Genomic DNA, 9,886 nt, shown 5'->3' with positions numbered 1-9,886 from the left:
GTGCAGAAGGTGGAGATGGACAGCTGTCCGAGACAGCTGGCTGTTATTTGGACTGAGGTGAGAGAACTTAGAGGCACACATGGCACTGAATTAAGAAGTGAGAAAGCTGTGGTGTGACAGAGAGAAGGACACTCCCCCCAGAGAAGCCAGCAGAACAGCCCACCTCAAACCCAGACCACAACACCACAATGGGACAGAAAAACACAGGACCCACCAACCCAACAGACCCCACCCCCTCCTAACAGCACCCCTGTCAGCGCCCCTGATAGCTCTGTTGACAACCCCCACACATCCATCCATTGACATTACCCCCCCACCCCCCTCTAGGAACGCCACCTGCCATCCTACCTGGGTGCATACCTGGCTGACCAGGGAGACAGCGATGAAAATTTACGATGAGGGCCAGGTCCAGGATGTCTTAAGCAGGAACCCAGCACCTCTCCTCTGGGCCATAACCCTCCCAGTTAACCAGGTACTGGAAACCACTGCCCTGTGGTCGAACCCTCAGAAGGCATCTCACCGTATATGCTGGCTGGCCATCGATGACACGGGTGGAGGGATGGACCTAGAAATAGAAGACAGAGGACTGTGAGACAAGGGCTTAATCCTGGACACATGAAAATTAGGGTGAACACGGAGGGTACGGGGCAACAGCAGGCGGACAGCAGTGGGACCAAGGACTCTAGAAAGCCTGAGTCCCGGTGGTGATCCGCTTGTCGACGATACCTGGAAGTGGTCTTGAGTAGAACCGCCCAAGCTCTTTTCCAGGTACGCTGACAGTGGCGGATGAACATCTGGGCTGAAGGTATATTGACCTCAACTTCTTGTTCTGGGAAGAGCAGAGGCTGATACCCCACAGAAGATTTGAAGGGGGAGAGTGCAGTGGCCGTGAAGGGGAGAGTGTTCCTGGCATATTCCACCCAGACCAGATGCTGACTCCAGGTGGTGAGGTTACTGGCAATGAGACACCGGAGTGCGGTTTCCATGTCTTGATTGGCTTGCTCCGACTGGCCGTTGGATTGGGGATGAAACCAGGAGGACAGGCTGGCCGACAACCCGATAACGGCCTTCCGGAATCAGAATGATAACTGAGGACCCCGATCCGAAACAATGTCGACCGGGAGTCTATGGATTCGGAAGACGTGCTGCACCATGAGCTGGGCCATCTCCTTGGCTGAAGGTAACTTAGGAAGAGGGATGAAATGGGCAGTCTTGTAGAACCTGTCAACCACCATCAGGATGCTGGAGTTGCCATCTGATGGAGGAAGCCCAGTGACAAACTAGGGAAATATGGGACCAGGGGCGATGAGGAACAGGAAGTGGTTGAAGGAGGCCAGACGGAGCTTGCAGCGGAGTCTTGCTTTGAGCACACACCATGCATGCGGCGACAAAGGCAGAGACAACAGGAGTCATGGTGGGCCACCAGAAGCATTGTCGGAGGAAAGCCAGGGTACAACGAGCACCAGGATGACAGGTAAGCCTGAGTGAGCCCATTCCAGGACTTGAGGCTGACTTGAGACTTGAGGCTCCGCCCCCCCGCCCCAGGGTCCGGCTGGGAACGTTATGCTTACAGAGCCTCAATACCCCCAGACAACCGAAGCCGCCGAACATGAGGCAGGGAGGATGGTCTTTGACTCCGAGGATGTGGCAGCGTAACTGTACAGGCAGGAAAGTGTGTCCGGCTTCACATTTTTGGATCCTGGGCGGTAGGAGATGGTACCTGGTAAATAACAGGGCCCAACGGGCTTGCCTTGAGTTAAGGTGCTTGGCAGTACGGAGGTATTCGAAATTCTTATGATCAGTCCAAACTAAAAATGGATGTTCCACCCCTTCCAGCCAATGCCTCCACTCCTCCAGAGCCATCTTAACTGCTAGGAGTTTCCGGTTGCCAATGTCATAGTTCCACTCCACAGAGATGAGACGATGGGACATGAAGGCACAGGGATGAAGCTTTTGGTCCTGGACGGATCACTGCGAAAGGACGGCCCCTACTCCCACATCAGAAGCATCAACCTCCACCACAAACTGACGGGTCGGGTCCGGATGGATGAATCGTTGCTTCAGATCTACAAAAGCCTTGTTTGCTGCTGGGGACCATGTGAACAGTACCTTGGGAGAGGTGAGCGCAGAGAGGAGAGCCGCCAGGTTGCTGTAGCCCCAAATGAAAGGGCGGTAAACATTTGCAAACCCCAGAGACCGTTGTAGCTGCACCCTGGACGTGGGTTGGGGCCAATCCACCCCGGCTCTCACTTTTTCCAGATCCATCTGAACATTCCCTTCCATGATGATGTATCCCAGAAAACAGATAGTGGAGCGGTGGAACATGCACTTCTCCGCTTTTACAAATAACTGATTGTCCAGGAGGCGCTGCAGGAGTTGTCTAACATGGAGAATGTGTTCTTGGGCAAAACAGGAGAAAACAAGGATATCGTCGAGGTAGACAAAAAAATGATTCAACGTTCCCGGAGCAGATCGTTGACCAGGGCCTGGAAGTCAACGGGAGCTTTGGTGAGTCCAAACGGCATGACCAGGTATTCATAGTGTCCACTGGCTGTGTTGAAAGCCATCTTCCACTCGTCTCCTTTGCGTATCCGAACAAGGTGGTATGGATTCCAGAGGTCCAGTTTAGTTAAAATGGTAGCCCCCTGGAGAGGTTCGAAAGTCGAGGAGAGGAGTGGTAGCAGGTACCGATTCTTGATTGTGATATCATTGAGGCCCCGGTAATCAGTACATGGACGCAGGATCTTGTCCCTCTTTCCCACAAAGAAGAACCCTGCGCCGGCATGAGAGGCAGAAGGGTGAATGCTGCTAGCAGCCAGAGAATCCTCAATGTACTCTTCCATGGCCTTGGTCTCAGGGCCAGACAGGGAATATAGCTGGCCTCGAGGCGGTATGCTGCCCGGGAGGATGTCAATAGCACAATCGTAAGGACGATTTGGAGGAAGGGAGGTAGCGCGAGACTTGCTGGAAACCTCCAGGAGGAACAGCAGAGAGATCCGAGGCTGTACTTAACCTTGCAGGCAGACGTCCCGTGGAAGGCTGTGCTGCCTTTAGGCAGTGTGAATGGCAGAGCGGGCTGTATCCCAGACTGGTCTCCCCACAGCAGGATAACAACAAAATTAGTACAGGTAATAGGAATTAGAGGCTTCCCAGTCTGGCTCACCAGTGTACTTGTGTCAACTAATGATTTAGGTCTCTTCACTGGGCAGGTAGCTATGAAATGCCCCGCAGCAAAACAATACAAGCAACTGTAGGAGCTTAGCCTATGTGAACGCTCCTAGGCGATAATCTAGCTCTGCCCAGTTGCATTTGTTCCGGTGTATCTGACTCACCCGTCGCCGATGATTCTCGTGGGAACTCGGATAGCTTTGGTTCTTCTCAGAAAAACAGTCTTCGGGAACTTCCGGATTCCTTTGGAGGTGAGCAAGATACAGCAGATAAATGAGTGTGACCTAGGCCAGACCTCCTCTCACTCCTGCTCTCCCGTAGACGTCCATCAATCGTAATGGTGAGAGCGATGAGGGAATCGAGGTCAACCGGTAATTCCCGAGCAGCTAGCTCATCTTTTATTACCTCTGATAAACCATTGGGGAAGGTATCGAAAGGGGACTCCAGATTCCAGGCACTCTCGGCTGCCAACGTGCAAAAGTCTACAGCGTAGTCTGCCACACTACGAGAGTCTTCAAGTAGTTTTCGGGTCGCCTCTCTCCCAGATACTGGAGAATCGAACACCTTCCTCACCTCTGCCAAGAAATCCTACAGATGACGACAAATGGCGGATTGTTGCTCCCAAACTGCCGTAGCCCAGGAGAGCGCCCTTTCCGACATTAGCGTAATAATATACGTTATCTTCGATCGGTCCGAAGGGAACAAAGATGGCTGTAGCTCAAAAATAACGCCGCATTTCGAAAGAAAACCCCAGCAGGCTCCAGGATCCCCAGGATATCGCTCCGGAGGAGGTAAGCGGGGTTCTCGGGGAGCCATGGTAGGCTGTACAAACTCACCACTAATAGATAAAAGGTTACTGGGTGGTTGGGGGATCTCAGAGGTGGCAGGCTGCCAATGAGGTAACTCCCTGATTTGCTCCATGATTGCCTTAAACCCTTGGTCGTGGCGTTCCGTCAGGGGACGAAGCCCTTCCAAAAAGTCTGTTAGTAGCTCCTCACGCCTCCCAATGGTGGCTCCCTGCAGGGAGACAGCGTGGCGGAGCTGGTTGAAGTCTGCTCGGTCTGTCATGGCCAGTTCGTACTATAATGGTACAAGGTTAGACCCAGATGCAGACACGGGAGGCAGATGGTTCGAGTCTCTGATATTTATTATAAACAAACAACAACACGGTTATCTAACCAAATTGGAGATGTATAGATGAACCACTTCTCCAATCGTTTGGCTCTATAACAAAGAACAAACAGCAAAAACATATACATAATCAAATACAATTCTTAGAATCAACTACTTAATACTACCAGAACCCACTGGATTCTCTAATTACATTGAATAAACTACAGGACAAAATACAAACCCTCCAAGGCCTACGGGGTTTATGGTATCCTGAATTAAATGAAAAATATACAGACCAAAAATTCCAATTGGCTATACTTAAACTCTTTAATATTATCTTCAGCTCTGGCATATTCCCCAATATTTGGAACAAAGGACTGATCACCCTAATCCACAAAAGTGTTGAAGAATTTGACCCCAATAACTACCGTGGGATATGTGTCAACAGCAACCTTGGGAAAATCCTCTACATTATCATTAACATCCTCAGTGAAAACGATGTAATGAGCAGATGTCAAATTGGCTTTTTACCCTCTTTTTACCCTCTTCAACATATACAGTGGCTTGCGAAAGTATTCACCCCCCTTGGCATTTTTCCTATTTTGTTGCCTTACAACCTGGAATTAAAATGGATTTTTGGGGGGTTTGTATCATTTGATTTACACAACATGCCTACCACTTTGAAGATGCAAAATATTTTTTTCGTGAAACAAACAAGAAATATGGCAAAAAAACTGAAAACTTAAGCATGCATAACTATTCACCCCCCAAAGTCAATACTTTGTAGAGCCACCTTTTGCAGCAATTACAGCTGCAAGTCTCTTGGGGTATGTCTTTATAAGCTTGGCACATCTAGCCCATGGCATTTTTGCCCGATCTTCAAGGCAAAACTGGTCCAGCTCCTTCAAGTTGGGTGGGTTCCACTGGTGCACAGCAATCTGTAAGTCATACCACAGATTCTCAATTGGATTGAGGTCAAGGCTTTGACTAGGCCATTCCAAGACATTTAAACCTTTCCCCCTTAAACCACTCAAGTGTTGCTTTAGTAGTATGCTTAGGGTCATTGTCCTGCTGGAAGGAGAACCTCCATCCCAGTCTCAAATCTCTGAAAGACTGAAATAGGTTTCCCTCAAGAATTTCCCTGTATTTAGTGCCATCCATCATTCCTTCAATTCTGACCAGTTTCCCAGTCCCTGCGATGGAATCCCCACAGCATGATGCTGCCACCACCATGCTTCACTGTGGGGTTGGTGTTCTCGGAGTGATGGGAGGTGTTGGGTTTGTGCCAGACATAGCATTTTCCTTGATGGTCAAAAAGCTCAATTATAGTCTCATCTAACCAGAGTACCTTCTTCCATATGTTTGGGGAGTCTCCCACATGCCTTTTGGCGAACACCAAACATGTTTGCTTATTTTGTTCTTTAACTTCTTGGTGACAGTAGCTTGGATAAATAAGGTGCCCAGAATAAACTGCCTGCTACTCTGTCCCCGATGCTAATATATGCATATTATTAGTAGTATTGGATAGAAAACACTCTGAAGTTTCTAAAACTGTTTGAATTATGTCTGTGAGTATAACAGAACTCATATGGCAGGCGAAAACCTGAGAAAAGTGAGGTGGGGGCGAATGAGAGGGGATTGGGATGTTAAAAACATCCTAAAGACTGATTCTATACTTAGTTTGACAAGTTTCTACGACGTGTAATATAACTTTTTGAACTTTTCGTCTGACGTTCGGCTGGACCTGAACACGCATTTGGATTTGTTTACCAAACGCCCTAACAAAAGAAGCTATTTGGACATAAATGATGAACTTTATCGAACAAATCAAACATTTATTGTGGAACTGGAATTCCTGGGACTGCATTCTTATGAAGATCATCAAGGTAAGTGAATATTTATTATGATATTTCTAACTAATATTGACTACAGAATATGGTGGATATCTTTTTGGCTGCTTTGTTGTCTGAAAGCTGTACTCAGATTATTGCATGGTTTGCTTTGTGTTTTTGAAATCTGACATAGCGGTTGCATTAATAAGGAGAAGTATACCTCTAATTCCATGTATAACACTTGTATTTTAATCAACATTTTTGATGAGTATTTCTGTGAATTGATGTGGCTCTCTGCAAAATCACTGCATGTTTTAGAACTATTGAACGTAACACGGCAAAATTAGATTTTTTAAATATAAATATGCACTTTAGCGAAGAAAACATACATGTATTGTGTAAAATGAAGTCCTATGAGTGTAATCTGATGAAGATCATCAAATGTTAGTGATTCATTTGATCTCTATTTGTGCTTTTTGTTACTCCTCTCTTTGGCTAGAAAAATGGCTGTGTTTTTCTGTGACTTAGTGGTGACCTAACATAATCGTTTGTGGTGCTTTCACTGTAAAGCCTTTTTGAAATCAAACACTGTGGCTGGATTAATGAGAATTTTATCTTTAAAATGGTGTAAAATACTTGTATGCTTGAGGAATTTTAATCATGAGATTTTTTGTTATTTTGAATTTGGTGCCCTGCACTTTCACTGGCTGTTGGCGAGGTGGGACACTACTGTCCCACATATCCCAGATAGGTTTTAAGCAAGGCGTTTTTTTCTGGTCACTCTTCCGTAAAGCCCAGCTCTGTGGAGTGTACGGCTTAAAGCTGTCCTATGGACAGATACTCCAATCTCCGCTGTGGATCTTTGCAGCTCCTTCAGGGTTGTCTTAAGTTTCTTTGTTGCCTCTCTGGTTAATGCCCTAATGACCTGGTCACAAAACATTTTGAATAATGGATTTAATGGTGCTCCGTGGGATGTTCAAAGTTTCTGATATTTTTTACAACTCAAGACTGATCTCCACAACTCCACAACTTTGTCCCTGACCTGTTTAAAGAGCTTGTTGGTCTTCATGGTTCCGCTTGCTTGGTGGTGTTGCAGACTCTGGGTGTCTCGACTACCGCTGAAGTTGGTCCCTCTCCTTGTTTGGGCGGCGTTCGGCGGTCAACGTCACCGGTTTTCTAGCCGCCACCGATCCACTTTTCATTTTCGATTTGTTTTGTCTTAATTTTACACACCTGGTTTCCATTCCCATAATTATATGTTCCTTATTTAACCCTCTGGTTCCCCCATGGTTTTGTGCATGTTTGTTCATTGTAAGTTAGTCTGTGTTTGTGAGCTTGATTAATTTCCTTCTTGGAATATTTGTTGTTTTGAGTAAAGTTACGTGAATTACTAATCTCTGTGTCCTGCTGTCAGGACCCGGTTACGAACCCGGGTCTCCGGAGTGTGAAACAGTCACTTAACCAACTGAGCCACGAATAGTCGGCAGAACCCAGAAGATGAGGCAGACACAGCAGTACTTGAGACGGTGTATTTAATGAAGTAAAAACTGAAGTCCTTCAGGAAAACATGTAACTCCACAACCTCAAAAGGAATTCCACAAGAACAAAGGTAATCCTCCAAGACAAAAAGGTAAATCCACAAGGTGGTAGGTATAGCATAAAAAGCCTCAAAAGATACTCAAAAATAAATAAACAAGAACAAAAAACAGAATTCCACAAGAGAGTCCACCGGGATCAACAAGAGTTCACAGAATACTCGGGCTGGGTGCTAACATACAAACACAGAGCAAAGAACTGAGGAAAACTAAGGGTTTAAATACAATCAGGGGAAACGAGGCACAGGTGCAAATAATAATGGGGATCAAGGGAAAACAAAAGGTCAAAAAGCACAATGGGGGCATCTAGTGACCAAAAACCGGAACAACCCTGGCCAAATCCTGACACCTGCGCCTGACTCCGCCTTCCCTGCTACACCTAGACGCCTTACACTGGGGCCTTTCAGAACAGGTGTATATATATTGAGATCATGTGACAAATCATGTGGAACTTAGATTGCACACAGGTGGACTTTATTTAACGAATTATGTGACTTCTGAAGGTAATTGGTTGCACCACATCTTTTTTAGGGGCTTCATAGCAAAGGGGGATGAATACATATGCATGCACCACTTTTCCGTTTGAATTTTTTTGAATTTTGAACTATTTTGTGTATGTCCATTACATGAAATCTAAATAAAAAATAAATTAAAATGACATGTTGTAATGCAACAAACACCATTGGGGATGAATAATTTTGCAAGGCATTGTATATCAACGAATTGGAGAGGGCACTAGAACAGTCTGCAGCACCCGGCCTCACCCTACTAGAATCAAATGTTTATAGCAGCACCTAGATCTTCTGCACAGATTCTGTCAGACCTGGGCCCTGACAGTAAATCTCAGTAAGAAAAAAAAGTCAAGTTCCCAGGACCACAAATACTAATTCCATCTAGACACCATTGCTCTAGAGCACACAAAAAAACTATACATCAGCGCCCCAGGTAACTTCCACAAAGCTGTGAACGATCTGAGAGACAAGGCAAGAAGGGCCTTCTGTGCCATCTAAAGGAACATAAAATTTGACATAACAATTAGGATCTGGCTTAAAATACTTGAATCAGTTATAGAACTCATTGCCTTTTATGGTTGTGAGGTCTGGGGTCCGCTCACCAACCAAGAATTCACAAAATGGGACAAAAAACTAATTGAGACTCTGCATGCAGAATTCTGCAATAATTTCCTCCGTGTACAACGTAAAACACCAAATAATGCATGCAGAGCAGAATTAGGCTGATACCCACTAATTATCCAAATCCAGAAAAGAGCCGTTAAAAACATATTCACTTGACACATTGGAAAGAATTTACAAAACAACTGAGCAAACTCGAATGCTATTTGGCTCTAAACAGAGAGTACACAGTGGGCAGAATACCTGACCACATGACTGACTCAAAATTAAGGAAATCTTTGACATACCCTGATCTGTTTCACCTGTCTTTGTGTGCCTGCCCTGACCCTGAGGCTGCCTGCTGTTCTGTACCTCTTGACTCTAATCTGGATTACTGACCTCTGCCTGTCCTTGACCTGTTGTTTTGTCTGACCCTGTTCTAGCAATAAACTTTTTTTACCTCGATGCTGTCTGCATCTGGGTCTTCATTAAAACGTGATACTATGTACAGAGTCAGTGAGCATAGCCTTGCTATTGAGAAAGAGCTTTCAAGAGAAGAGAGGCTATGTGCACACTGCCCACAAAATGAGATGGAAACTGAGCTGCACTTCCTAACCTCCTGCCAAATGTATGACCATATTATAGACAAACATTTCTCTCAGATTACACAAACTCACGAATAATTTGAAAACAAATCCAATTTTGATAAACTCCCATATCTATTGGGTGAAATATCACAGTGTGCAATCACAGCAGCAATATTAAAAAGTTTATTTCACTTTTGTTTATCTATTTCACTTGCTTTGGAAATGTAAACATATGTTTGCCATGCCAATAAAGGCCTTAAATTGAATCGAAAAAAATAATATACATTTTGGGGGAGAATAAAGGGTCACAGCTATGTCTCTTCCCTTGCCCACTGCAGTGCCAGAACGTTTCTCAGTCACAGCTCTTAGATTCATACAGTGATGAAAGCAGTAAGGATACGTTTAGATGGCTGCTCTACCATTGACTTTCATTAGGCTAGTATGATTCTCAAGCCAACTGCTGTAAACTGTAGAGATTC

The sequence above is a fragment of the Oncorhynchus gorbuscha genome, linkage group LG04 (assembly GCF_021184085.1).
Source record: "Oncorhynchus gorbuscha isolate QuinsamMale2020 ecotype Even-year linkage group LG04, OgorEven_v1.0, whole genome shotgun sequence".
In the NCBI taxonomy this organism is placed as follows: domain Eukaryota; kingdom Metazoa; phylum Chordata; class Actinopteri; order Salmoniformes; family Salmonidae; genus Oncorhynchus; species Oncorhynchus gorbuscha.
Note: the sequence above shows the minus strand (reverse complement) of the source record.